The following is a 15,567-nucleotide window of genomic DNA, read 5'->3' as shown; positions in this document are numbered from 1 at the left end:
TGTCATATTCGTAATCAGCGATCTAGAAAACCTTATTACTGTCTTTTTTTATTAAAAATGATCACTTTTTAGAGAAGTTGATAGTTGAATTGACAGCTGCCAACTGTCAAATTGTCAATTATCACAGGCCGACAAAATTTTGGCGAGTCTCAGAACCAAGAACCGGACAATACTTTTCCGAAGGTTCTTGACGTGCTGAATCCGAATCTGACCTCAGAATTGCCCCATCATGTCAGGTTTTTGAGATATTCTAACCTAAAAGTGCCAAAAACACGTTTTTTTGGCATTTTTGAAGTCCTGTGCAATTAAAAGACAATTTTTTTCCAAAAAGTTATTTGCGGCATCTGAAAGTACTATTTTTCCCCTTTAAAAAGCCTTTTGAAACTTCAAAAAATCTTTACTTTTCACTGAGATATCGTCATTTGAAGTTTTTGAATGTGGTAAATTTGTCAATATTCGTATACTGACCAGATTAAAAAACTTCAAATGATGATATCTCAGTGAAAAGTAAAGATTTTTTTAAGTTTCAAAAAGCTTTTTAAAGGGGAAAAATAGTACTTTCAGATGCCGCAAATAACTTTTAGAAAAAAAACATGTCTCTTAATTGTACAGGATTTCAAAAATGCCAAAAAACGTGTTTTTGGCACTTTTAGGTTATAATATCTCAAAAACCTGACGTGATGGGTCAATTCTGATGTCAGATTCGGATTCAGCACGTCAAAAACCTTCGGAAAAGTATTGTCCGGTTCTTGGTTCTGAGATTTGCCAAAATTTTGTTGGCCTGTGATTATTATCGTATTTTTTTTTAGAATTGATATTATCCCACAAAGCACAGTATTTTTCTGCAAGTTTGCTGCAAGTTTTCCATGCAAAGTTCGCAAGTTTGCATCCAAGTTTGCAGCAAACTTGCATACAAATAAAAATGTCACCCTCTTGGCAAGTTTGCAATGAAAACTTGAGGAAAATTTGCAGCAAACTTTCTAAAATATCTAAAAAATTAAAAAATTTTTTTTTAAATTGCATACATTTTGATGAACGATGCCTTCCCTGTAGGGAAGGTGACTAAAATATAGTGCGCAGCTCTAGATGTCATAGTAAACTACTGCGCATACATTTAAGTTTTTGCTATTTGGCGCAAGTTTGCTGCAAACTTGCAATGCAAACTTGCGAAATTTGCATGGAAAACTTGCAGAAAATGTCTGTGCTTTGTGGGTAGTAAAATCCGTTATTTCAAAAAAATGTTTAAACATTAAATAAAGTTTTAGGTTAAGCATATATTTAATTTTTAAAAATTATTTTTCAGTTTTAAAAGTACCTTTAAAATTAGAAAAAAAAAATTTCAACATTCGTCACTTGCATTTTCTAAAAAATGTATGTAATAAAATCTTGTAAGAAATCTCGATTCTACAAAAAATACGTTCAAAATAAGCCTATGAACGTTGAAAAATGTTTATTTCTTCCGAAGTAATAAAAAAATTAGTCAAATCACTGAAAATGAAATTTTTCTTAAATATCTTATTGAAAAATTAATATTTTGCTGTTGTTAAGGTATCATTTTTTTCAGAATTTTATACGTTTATTAAAAGTAAAAAGAAAAAATTTTAAGTTATTATATTTTTCAAGTTATTGAATAGTCACCAAGAAAGTAGGGGTCGCGCAATTACCGTCTGTAGTGTACCCCTGATCAGAACTCACGAAACTATCTAACAAAAACTAATTTTTTTTTAAGTTTTAAAGTCTTGTAGATCAGTAGTTTTTAGGTTTGTCAGAAAAAGTTTTTAGAGTTTTTAAGGAATTTGATGGGGGGCTTACAGAACAACTCTTACAACGTAACATATTTTAAATTTAAATAATTATTATCTTTTTTTCAATGTTTTATTTTTTAGACTTTGTATAATCTGAATCCGAACTTTAAATCAAAAATATAAAGTAATAATGCAAAGAATCTGTAAAAGTCCACATATTTTAAACATTAATGATATATTTGCTAATCTTAATCATAAATTATGCTAGTAAATAACAATGACTTAGTAAAACTTTGATTTTGGTAACATTTTTTGCAAATAATGAGGTGAACCCAAACTTTTGACCTGTAGTGTATAGCTACATAATTTCGATTTGTCAAACAATTAAGATCTTTATATAACAAAGGGACATTTTTTTGCATGATTTCCATTTGTTAATTACTTGAAATGTTTGTAACAAAATGCTAATTTTTTTAGAAGGAAAGGAAAAATTTTTGCACAATTCCTCTTTTTTATTCACAACTTCTTAAAAATATTCCAAGTTTTCATTAATTTTCTGAATTTCGATTTTGCTTTATGAGTGTTTATAATTTGTAACTTTAATGAATTGTTTGAAATATAAAAACAATATTATTAAATTAATTATATATAATAAAAAAAAGAAATGTAAATTATTAAACGAGGTAATATTTTTTTTCTTGCATCATTTTTAACCTGAAAACATATAAGATGGTCAAAAATATTTAATTTTAATTTTTGAAGAGGTTAGAATTTTTTTCTTCTGACCTATTGCATATTATTGAAAATCCATGCGAGAAGTTGTTTAGAATGGTAAAATATGCATGGAAAAAAATTTTCGTTAAAAAATATTAAAAACTGTAAGAGAAGATCGATTTTTAATATTCAAATCTTTAAATTTTGCCGAAATTTCGGAAGTCCTGAACCTTTTTTTCCAATTTGATGCTCTGAGTCGAAAAAACATCGTTAAAATTGATGAGTAGCTCATTTTCATGGTAAAATTTTTTTATGGAATTTACCACGAAAATGAGCTAAATGTCAATTTTAACAATGTTTCTTGAATAATAGCATCAAATTACGTAAATATACACAATTTGGAAAAAAATTATAAATTTAAGGCTTTCGAAATTTCGGCAAAATTTAAAGATTTGAATATTAAAAATCGATCTTCTCTTACAGTTTTTAATATTTTTTAACGAAAATTTTTTTCCATGCATATTTTACCATTCTAAACAACTTCTCGCATGGATTTGCGATAATATGCAATAGGTCAGAAGAAAGAAATTCTAACCTCTTCAAAAATTAAATATTTTTGACCATCTTATATGTTTTCAGGTTAAAAATGATGCAAGAAAAAAAATATTACCTCGTTTAATAATTTTATTTAAAAGGGGTCAAAATTAAGGTGGGGTCTTCCCTTAAAACATGTAAAAAACAAAAGCATGAATTTTGTTAAAAAATCGTGATGATTTTATATTTTATTTCTATTTTCTATCAAAACGTATAAAAAACAAAAGAATAATCATGACTAACTTCAGGTGTGGACAGAATGAGAGAAAGAATAAGACGATTATTATAATTAATTAATAATAATAACAATTGAAGAAAATAGATTTAAATTGATTATTCCTATTCTACACTGAAGGGCAGAGTCCCACGTCAGCGTGGAAAAACGGAAATAATTACTAAATAAATGTTTAAGACTGATCAAACAGGTTTAACTAAATTAGTTACAGATTAATAAATAACACTGAAGGGCAGAATCTCACGATAGTGTGGCAAAACGGAAATAATTACTAAATAAATGTTCAAAACTGATTAAACAGGTTTAACTAAATTAGTTACAGATTAATATATAACACTGAAGGGCAGAATCTCACGACAGTGTGGCATACTAAATGTTAAATAAATAAAAGAATAACTAACACTGAAGGGCAGAAACTCGCAACAGTGCAGCAAAACTAAAAGAAATATAACAATTAAATATGGAAATACAAATAATTAAATGATGGCGAGAAAAGAACACTTAATACAATACTTAATAAAAAATAAGAGAAGTGTAGTCCCAAACCTGCTCGTCAGGTCAGTGACCCGTCCGAAAAATAGAGTGGGGGGACAGTTCTTACCTATTGTGAATCTATGGTAAGTGAAAAAAAAGGTTGACTTGAATATCCTAACCTTACAGTCGGACATCCTATATTTCACCTCGTCTCGAGGTGACTGTCATCATCGTTCGACCTGAGAGGAACTCCATCATCACCACTGTCACCAACCTTATTGCTTGGACTATTGACCACCTGTTTTTCACCTGCGTTCCCTTGAGAGTTGTGAGTCGATAGTTGACTTGATTCATTAAGAGTACTTATGTATTTAAGTATTAAATCTGGGGTCTGATGATCACCTGACATGGCGCCGATCCTTATGACGTGACTATCCATTCCTCCTATCATTCATGACACTGTATTGGATCCAGTAATCTTACAGACATTTAATAAGAACATTTTTTCATAAAAATACTTGGTGCAGTTTTCCTCTTTTTGTTTCCTACTCTCCATCACAACTGCGAGACTTTCGTAAAAATCACGTTTTGGTGGAAAAGCACTAAGTTTCTGCCGTCTCACAGTGGGACCAAACTGCAATTTACTGTTCATAATAGTCTAGAGCCTTCATTTTTCAACCGATTTTACAGAACTTTGTTTTAAATAAAAGATTATTAAATTTAAAAGAGATTTTTGAGGCCGAATTTTAAATTTCAATTTGTTTATATTTATTTTTTTAATGCAAAGTTCAACAAAAACATCTATTTTTAAGAATAAGTTATCTCCAGCCTCTATAATCGAATGACACATGCTAAAAACTTTTTAGAAACACACCTAGAGTACTCTGTAAATTGTAAAAAATTTGTGCAGGTAAATATTGGAATGTTATAAACAATTCATATTAACAAATAATTAAGTTTACAACAAATTGTTAATGTGGACACACGCTTTGATAGATTTTAATGAAATTGTATACTTAAGGGTTTTTGGGGTCGCTGATTATGAATCCAATGTTGGTTTTTCAAAATTTAAGATGGCGGATCCAATATGGCGGATGCTTTTTTTGAAAATCAATTCAATTTGGCTAAAAATCGTTACTTAGAGGTCTTTGGGGTCGCTGATTACGAATCCGATGTTGGTTTTTCAATATTCAAAATGGCGGATCCAATATGGCGGATGCATTTTTTTTAAATCGATTCAATTTGGCTAAAAATCGTTACTCGGGGGGTTTTTGGGGTCGCTGATTACAAATATGACGTCAGATTTTTAAGAATACAAAATGGCGTTGATAATATGATAAAAATCAAATTCAAATTATGTTTTATACGTTAATTTTTAAATTGATTTTATATACGTTTTTAAATAAAGGTTATAAAATTTACTGAAGATTTTTATTGTCTTGTTTTGAGAATTTTATTCATTTATACTTATTTAGATACTGATTAATTCAAAAAAGTAATAATTTTTTACAAATTGTGATTAATTTGTACACTTTAAAGTATGTTTAAATCCATAAATATATAATAAATTTTTTATCAAATTTAAAAAATATTATTGCTTTAAACAATTTTTTAACATCATCGTATTTTTCAATTTTTTACAATAATTCTGCATAGTGTAAGGATTTTTAGCACAGATTGTTAGTCTTATTAGTGATTTAAATTTCGCGGTAAAAGTATGAGCTTTTCACCTTTGCCGCGAGGTGGCTTGAAGCTTTTTGACCTATAAGTGAGAACGATTCGTTTTTTATTATAAGAGCATATAACATTTGTGAATTAATAATGTAAAAGATTTTGATATACTAAAAATATTAATTATACTTAAAAAAACGCAAAAAACCTCTCCGAGTAACAAGTTTCAAGTACATATAATCAATTTTTCAGAAAAACGCCTTACACATTATATCATTCATTAAAAATTTTGAAAAATTAATTACAGATTCGTAATCAGCGACCCCAAAAACCCCCGAGTAACGATTTTTAGCCAAATTGAATCGATTTTCAAAAAAAAACATCCGCCATATTGGATCCGCCATTTCGAATTTTGAAAAGCCAACATCTGATTCGTCATCAGCGACCCCAAAGACCCCCGAGTAACGATTTTTAGCAAATTTGAATCGATTTTCAAAAAAAGCATCCGCCATATTGGATCCGCCATTTTGAATTTTGAAAAACCAACATTGGATTCGTAATCAGCGTCCCCAAAAACCCACAAGTATACAATTTCATCAAAATCTATCAAAGCGTTTGTCCACATTAACAATTTGTTGTAAACTTAATTATTTGTTAATATAAATTATTTATAACATTCGAATATTTACCTGCACAAATTTTTTACAATTTGCAGAGTACTCTAGGTGTGTTTCTAAAAAGTTTTTAGCACGTGCCATTCGATTATAGAGGCTGGAGATAACTTTTTCTTAAAAATAGATGCTTTTGTTAAACTTTGCAATAAAAAAATAAATATAAACAAATTGAAATTTAAAATTCGGCCTCAAAAATCTCTTCCAAATTTAATAATCTTTTATTTAAAACAAAGTTCTGTAAAATCGGTTGAAAAATGAAGGCTCTAGACTATTATGAACAGTAAATTGCAGTTTTGTCTCACTGTGCGTCTGCTCCTTATCTTCAGGGTCAAAACGCGGAACTGCATCTTCTTTGAAGCTTGGACCTGTTTGTCTCTGGGGTATGGTATCAACGAATTTAGTCATAGCGTTAGTTAAACGCCTAAGGTTGCCTTCGGTTTTTTGATATTTATTTTCATGTAAATCTCGATAAGATCTCCTGTTTTTAGAGTGAGGACTTCTGGATCTCCTTTGCGATTTCCCAGTAGAATTTCGTCCATCGTGGTTAGTGTTGCCGCAAGACGAGACAAGACGAGATTCTTTTCCATCTCGTCTCGTCTTGAAATGTCAAGACCAACAAATAGTCTTGTATCGAAAAAGTCTCGTCTTGAGAAATAGAATCTGGTCTCGTCTTGAAGTCTCGATATTTTAATAAGGCTACTACAGGTTCGAAAAACAGGAAATTTAATAAAAATTAGGAAAAATAAAACCATTCTAGGAAATCAGAGAATTTTATCTAATATACTGGAATAAGTATCAACTTCCTAGAATTAAAGAAAAAGTTTTAATTTTTTGTGTTCAGCAACCTTTGAAGATATTAAAAACATTTAATTATTTTTTAATTTTCTATGTTCTGCTTATTAACTTTAAAATCAACCACAAATATTACTGCTAATCTTTACATTTTTTCCATTTCTGACAATAAAATTGATCTTTACAGAATCTGAAATTGAATTTATTTTAAATAATTTAAATCTTGAAAAAGTTTCCTAAAATTGTTATTTATAAAATATTCAGAGAATAAATAATTTTACTTAAATTCACAGAGTAGTTTCATAAAATATAGATATAATATTACTATATTTTATGGTATAACAACTTATTCAAGTATTAGATTTTTGTATTTTTCTAATCCTACACTATATTTAACGATAGTTTTCGAGTCTCGAATTTTGTCTTGGTCTTGACAGTTATTGTCTCGTCTTGTCTTGAATAGACAAGACGAGAAAAAAGTTCATCTTGGTCTTAATCTTGACGATGATTGTCTCGTCTCGTCTCTAAAATCTCGAGTCTTGCGGCATCACTAATCGTGGTGAGAACTCCTGGACCCAGATCTCAGGCAAGATCTCCTTTGTGATCTAGTTTCTGAATTCCGTCCACTACGGTGAATACTCCTAGACCTAGATCTTCGACTGGATCTCCTAATCGATGTTACCTCGGTAAGACGTGGAGTATTGCTGGAAACTAATCCATGTCGACGCTGTCGCTTAGGTACCCAAGTGATATGAGGGTAAACATCCGTATTAGTAGGTCCTCTTGTTACGCCGTGGGGATGGCATCCTAGAGACTCGAAGAGTCAAAAAAATAAAGCGAAATAAATTGGAAAATCTGAAATAGTAACAATAAGGGCGTAATGGGTTAATAGTATATCCAAGCAAGCTATGTTGGCATTGATAAAAAAAGAATTTTTTTTTGCAAATCCCACTTCTGAATTGAAGGGAATAGATTTAAATTGATTATTCCCATTCGACACTGAAGAGCAGAGTCCCACTAAATTAGTTACACATTAATATATTACACTAAAGGGCAGAATCTCACGACAGTGTGGCATACTAAATGTTAAATAAATAAAAGAATAACTAACACTGAAGGGCAGAAACTTGCAACAGTGCAGCAAAACAAAAAGAAATATAACAATTAAATATGGAAATACAAATACTTAAATGATGGTGAGAAAAGAACACTTAATACAATACTTAATCAAAAATAAGAACATCCGCAGCAGTTGAAGCGTAGTCCGAAACTGACTCCTGCTCGTCAGGTCAATGACCCGTCCGAAAAATAGAGTGGGGGACACTTCCCACCTATTGTGAATCTATGGTAAGTGAAAAATAAGGTTGACTTGAATATCCTAACCTTACACAATAATAATAATTAATAATTGTATCAAAACGTGTAAAAATAAAAGAATAATCATGACTAAATTCAGGTGTGGACAGAATGAAAGAAAGAATTAGACGATTCTTATAGTTAATAATAATAATAATTAAAATGAGCCTATGAACGTTGAAATAAGCTTATTTCTTCGAAAGATATAAAAAAATTAGTCAAATCACTGAAATTACCCAAGTAGAAAAGTCCGGAGCTATGACGGAGTTAAACACCGGCATGGTACTGACTCTGTACTGACCGTCGGTACTAACTCTCGGAACCCGATCAGTACTGGGAGTATACTGACTCCAAAACCGAATCAGTAATACGTCGGAGTTAAAAAAGTATTAAAATCAGTACTGGCAGAAAACTGGCATAACACCAAATCAGTACTGCGAAGGAGTTAAAAATCAAACAAAATTTTTTTGAAATGGCATTAAACCGGCCACCCACATAGCACAACTTTTCACTGTAAGGTTACCTGAGACGACATCTGTAGGGCTTGTAAGGTTATCAAGTAAGAGTGTGGTAAACACGATGAAGTCTAAAAACTTCCGCCTTACTGTAGCCTTACACATGAAAGTCACTGTAAGCTTACACAGTAAAGTCACTGTAAGCTTACACGGTAAGGTCATTGTAAGCTTACACAGTAAAGTTACTGTAGGGTTACACGGTAAGGCCACTGTAAGCTTACACGTAAGGTTATGGTAAGGTTATACTGTAAGGCTGTGGTAAGGTTATTATTAAGTTGTAATGTTGAGGTAAGGTTGTGGTAAGTTTACAAATTATAGAAAATATTAACAAAATAATTAATAATCTAATTAATAAATAAATATTCAAAAAAAATTAAGTTTGTTGCTTTTCTAAATTTTGGAAACCTAACATGAAACAGAAAATTTTGGAAACAAATTTGGGGGCACTAGGACTCGAACCCGGGATCGACGCGCATAAACCTAACACTCTAACTAACTGAGCTAAGTGGGGAACTGAGGAAGAGAAAATCAATTTTGCTTTTAAGGAGTTAGCTCTCTTCTTAGTGCACCTTAAAAGCAAAATTGATTTTCTCTTCCTCAGTTCCCCACTTAGCTCAGTTAGTTAGAGTGTTAGGTTTATGCGCGTCGATCCCGGGTTCGAGTCCTAGTGCCCCCAAATTTGTTTCCAAAATTTTCTGTTTCATGTTAGGTTTCCAAAATTTAGAAAAGCAACAAACTTAATTTTTTTTAATATTTATTTTTTAATTAGATTATTAATTATTTTGTTAATATTTTCTATAATTTGTAAACTTACCACAACCTTACCTCAACATTACAACTTAATAATAACCTTACCACAGCCTTACAGTATAACCTTACCATAACCTTACGTGTAAGCTTACAATGACCTTACCGTGTAAGCTTACAGTGACTTTACTGTGTAAGCTTACAGTGACTTTCATGTGTAAGGCTACAGTAAGGCGGAAGTTTTTAGACTTCATCGTGTTTACCACACTCTTACTTGATAACCTTACAAGCCCTACAGATGTCGTCTCAGGTAACCTTACAGTGAAAAGTTGTGCTATGTGGGCACTATTAATATCAACATTGTTTGATTTATTAACTATTAAAATATTGTCCAAGATTTTTAAAAACATTATTCATCAACAATAACATCAAATATTTCATTAATATATTTAATTAATTATTAATTAATAGGTATATCACAGTAATATAATAATAAATTATTAATAATTAATTATTTTTATTATTATTATTGGGTCAGAATTTCTCAAACGGATCACCTAAAACTAAAAATTTTTCTTTTTAAACCGAAAATTTATTTTTTACTCTTAATATGGTTAAAAAGGATCCCTGAAAATATTAAGCCAAAAAAAACTTTTTTGTGAAAGTTATTTCAAATAAAATTAATTAAAATTGAATTAATAAAATTCAATTGTTAATAAACAATTGAATTTTTTAGTACTGCTAAATTAACAAATTTTTTTCTCGAGTTCCAGTTGACGGATTGAAAAATTAAAATAAGGGTTTTTTTCGTCTCGAATTGCACTATTTAAATATATTTTTTGTTTTTAAATTTTTTTATTTTTTATAATATTTGTTTATAAAATGTTAATAAACAAATATGTTTTTCACGTCCAAACAAAAAAATTAAAATTGTATTATATTCCTTAAACGTCTCATAGAGTAAAACCGTATAAAAAAAATGAACCTCAATTAGAAAAAAAGTTATTAATTAAAAACTGCAGCTGTGTAGATTTTTACATGACGTTAAACTCGCCCCGCGCACATTGGCATTTTTTACGATTTACAGTTCAAAATTGTCTGGAGCCTACAAATTTTATCGAATTTTGATGGTCTTGGTCTTAAATTAAAAGAGGATAAAATTTCTAAGAAATCCCTCTAAACCAATTTTTAAATTTTAAATTGTTTATGTGTTTTTTGAAACTCAAAGTTAACAATTTACAATATTTTTAACAATATTTACTTGTTCCGGTCTCGGGACGCCTACGGCGCCCTCGACCTCCACTCGTGTCACAAAAATCACCGTAAAGAAATGGCTGCCTTTATACTCTTCTTTCTTAATATACTATTTTTTTTTGCAAAAATAAGCTATTTATTTGTTTAAAAAATAAATAATTTGTTTATTACTAATGTAATTGTTTGTGGTAATAAATTTTTAAAGTTATTGAAAGAAGGTACATATGATATAAACATTTTATGTTTAAAAAATGCCTAAAATGTTTAAAAATGTCAAAGAAACTTGATTATTGTTCATAATAATTGTCAATAACAATGATAATTTTTAATTAAGGAAGATTTCGACTATATCAGCAATTAGTGACATCTATTAGACGTCAATTGAACTCTTTGGTTTAGAGTCAGGTGTTATTCTTAAGATAATTACTCCGATATGGTTGTCGGTAAATAATTTTATTTTTGAATTTAATTTTTGATCTGAAAAAATAAGCTGCGTGAACGACTGCACTGTGCATCTGTGAGGACTCGAACCCCAGTTAACCACTTCACTGGCGGGGCGTTCCAAATGGCGTTCCACGCGCCGAGGCCCAGACTGGCAAAAACACCGAAATGGCGTTCCTAATAAAACTTTATTTTTAAAGAGTGTACACTACTTTTTACTACTACAAAGCAATATTTCTATAGTTTAGACATCAGGGAACAAGATTATCACAATGAAAATTTCAGTTTTTGAGATTTTCAATGTTTCTTTGAACGTTGAAATAGTCGATTTTTAACACTTTTTAACAAATGGCGTTCCACTTTTGTTATTATTAATAATTATTAAATTTTATTTATTAATTATTTATATTTATTTTTTACTTATTACATTATTATATTATAATGTTTTGTATGTAAATATATTTTTTAAATAAAAAATATGAGTTTTACTGTGTAAAAATTGAAAAAAAGTGGAACGCCATTTGGTGAAAAGTGGTAAAAATTGACTATTTCATTGTTTGAAAAAACATTGAAAATCCCAAAAACTGAAATTTTTATTGTGATAATCTTGTTCCATGATGTCTAAACTATAGAAATATTGCTTTGTATAAGTTAAAAGTAGTGTACACTCTTTAAAAATAATGTTTTATTAGGAACGCCATTTCGGTGTTTTTGCCAGTCTGGGCCTCGGCGCGTGGAACGCCATTTGGAACGCCCCGCCAGTGAAGTGGTTAATAGCTGCCTTTCGCGGGACTAACGCCTACCAATGCACCATGCCAACACAGCCTGGACGTTCACGTTTCTTATAATCTCAGATCAAGCCCATACACTAGTCGAAGTCTGACTTCATATTCGTCATTAACGAAAAACACAAAAAACCCTGAATAACACGTTTAAATCGAATTCCATTATTGTTTAAAAAAATATCCGCCTTTGTAAATTTTAAAAATCTGACTTCAGATTTGTAATCAGCGACCCCAAAAACTCCCGAGTAAAAAGTTTTAAGTAAGTTTGATCAATTAAACAAATTTACGCCATATTTGATCCGCTATTGTTAATTTTGAATATCTGACTTCAGATTTGTAATTAGATACCCCAAAAGTCCTGACTAAAAACTTTCAAGTGAATAAGATTAATTTGAAAAAATAAATCCGCCATATTAGATACTCCATTTTTGAATTTTGAAAATCTGACTTCATATTGGTAATAAGCGACCCGAAAAACCCCCGAGTAACAAGTTTCAAGTGAATTTGATCAATTTTTGAAAAAGTCGTCCGCCATATTGGATTCGCCATTTGGAATTTTAAAAATATGAAAAATCCGACTTCAGATTCTTAATCAGTGTACCTAAAAACCCCCTAAAGTGTACTTGGTTTTTAAATTCCTTGACTAGAAAAATGTATGCTTCAAAGGGTTAATGACTATTACACCAACTAATGTGGAATCTGAACGAGCATTTTCTGCCGCAGGATATCTCTGTAATAAACTTAGAAGTAGTTTAGCAGATAAAACCATCGATACTCTTTGTTTCTTAACCCGTTGACTGTCGCTGACGCATATGCACAAAACTAAACTGGCCAAAAGTGTTCATGACGCATATATGCGCAACTTAAAAAAGGTGATTAAAAACTTCTTAAATGTTCCTGAAACCGGTTACTCGGGGGTTTTCGAGGTCGCTGATTACGAATATGACATTATTTTTCCAAAATTCAAAATGGCGGATCCAAAATAAAAAATTAATTATAATGGCTTGAAACTGAACACTCATCAATTTTTTATTTTGTTGTCCGCCATATTGGATACGCCATTTTGAATTTGAAAAACTAATGTTAGATTCGTAATCAGCGACCCTTAGAACCCCCGAGTAACAAGTTTCAAGCAAATTCGACGAATTTTGAAAAAACTTCCGCCATCTTGGATCCGCCATTTTGAATTGTAAAAAACTGATGTCAGATTCGTAATCAGCGATCCCAGAAACCTTAAGGCGCTCTCACAGCTAGTAGGCAGCATACAAATTTGAATTTACTATCTCTTTCACTCTAATTGATTTTCTCTCTTACTCCAATTACTGCCTGCGCAGGCAGGCAGAGCTGTGAGAGCTCCATTAGGGTACCAAGTTTCATAAAAACCCATTAAAAATTTTTTCAACACACTTTTGGCCCAAACAGTGGAAATTTCGTTGACAGCCAAGGGGTTAAGATCTTATTTTCAAAATGAAAATTAGAAACTTCCATTTAATGGAAAAATTTATGTTAATTTAAAAATACTTAATTTACATTCAAACTTAGTTTAACAAGTGAAGTTGTGCAATAATAAAAAATTTATTTATAGACGCCCAGATAGCACAAAAACTTCTAGGAAATTTCCAGGAAGTTTCCCATGGCAACTTCGGAAGTTACCTTTGGTAACTTCCTGGAAGCTTCCCTGGAATACAACAATGTCCGCCTCTGGAAACTTCCTTCGGAAACTTCCTGGAAACTTCCTGGAAGTTTGCTGGAAACTCTCTTTGGAAACTTCTTGTTATTTACCCGTGGAAACTTCTTGGAAATTACCAAAGGTAGTTTCTTGGAAATTATCTAGAAATTTCCAAAACTTATTTAATTTTTTTGTAGATAAATTTATTGTTTAAAAAGTTTTAAAAAATTAAGAGATTTTCATATTTTTCATTGACCTAAAATAAAAAATTGTATTTAATGAAAAAAAAAAATAATCTTAAACGTGCGAGGGTGAGCAAACTCGAACCTTTGTATAGCCTGATTGATAAGTCTAAAGGTCTCAAAGTCAGCTGCTGGGATAGCGCCTTAACGCGCTCAACCAAATCGCTACTTGCATCCATTTTTGGAAATATAATATACACATTACCTATTGGATTCTTTCTATACTATAGGTAACTTTAATTTCTATTTTACCAACTGTAGTAACAGTTTTTTTGGTAAGTGAGGTTATGTCATAGTTAAATGTTTACATCTACATATTGATTTTAATTTAATAAGTAGTGACAGTTTTATAATTGCTTAAATATTACGTGAAAGTGAATACATATTTATTTTTGAATTAGTGTTTTGTGGTGTTGGTGTTTGTGAATAATAAAGAAAAACAATTGCGTCCTTATTTTAATAATCCTTATCATTATTTGTTTTAAGGGTGTTTATTATTTTAATCTACAAATGGCTTTAAAAATTTTTTTTAGTTTTTATGAATAATTAAATTCTTTTGACGAATTTCTTTGAATTTTTGAAAATAATGTTTTTTTTTAAATAATTTTAATTGAAAAGTTGGAAATTAATTAAATTAGACAAAGAATTTTTTTAACTTTTTAAACAATAATCTTGTCTGTTTATAAATATAATTGAAAATTTTATTTTTCAATTTTATTAAAATTATATTGATAATAATTGATTTTCTGCAAAGAATTTGACTATATTTTTTATGAAAGTAATTAAATATATAATTTAATTCTTGCGAAGAATTATATTAAAATTTTTGCCAATACTAAGCAGTACCTAATAATTAATTATTTATTTAATAAGTAAATAAATAAAAATAATTGATTAGTAAATAAATAAATAAAAAGTCTTACTTTCAGCCTAATTTCGAGGTTGAATTCAAAGTGTAAACGGAGTCAGACTGATTTTATCCTGTGTAATAAAAATTTAATTTGTTCAAGAAATAAGTAAATATCATTTTATTGATCATTCAGAAATTTAAAATTATAAAAATTTAAGAGAAGTTTAATAATTATAATTATAGAATAATAACATAATAATATAATTTAAATAAAATTTTTAAAAAGAAATTCAATTATTTTCAATAAATAAAATTAAACGTAAAAAAATTTCAATTAATTCAAAAATTTTCAATTTTTTGTTTATAAAAATTCAATTATCTTGAAACAATAGAATTGAAAAATTTTAAAAATCTTATTTTTAAAAATTTTCAAAAAAAACTTTGCAAAAATTCAATTTTATTAAAAAATTTTAAGCGTGTGTTTATTTAAAATTAACCAGTAAAAATTTGAATTATTAATTTTGGAATTAAATAACATGAATACATTAGAATATGACTCATTATAAAATTCAATTATTTATCAATTATTAAATTAAAATACTTTGAAAATTCTATTTGTTAAAAAGTTTCTAATGAAATTCTTTTACAAATTTAATTATTTTCAGTTGAATTTCACAAAATTTCTATTAATTCGATAATTTTTTAAAATTCATTTACATACTTTATTTAAATCAGTGACTGATTTTTTATTATCAAATAAATTATTTTTATAATTAATTCAAATTTAGAAAACAGTATAAATATCTATA

The sequence above is a fragment of the Leptopilina heterotoma genome, unplaced genomic scaffold (assembly GCF_015476425.1).
Source record: "Leptopilina heterotoma isolate Lh14 unplaced genomic scaffold, ASM1547642v1 Lhet_47, whole genome shotgun sequence".
Classification (NCBI taxonomy): domain Eukaryota; kingdom Metazoa; phylum Arthropoda; class Insecta; order Hymenoptera; family Figitidae; genus Leptopilina; species Leptopilina heterotoma.
This window is presented reverse-complemented; position numbering follows the sequence as displayed.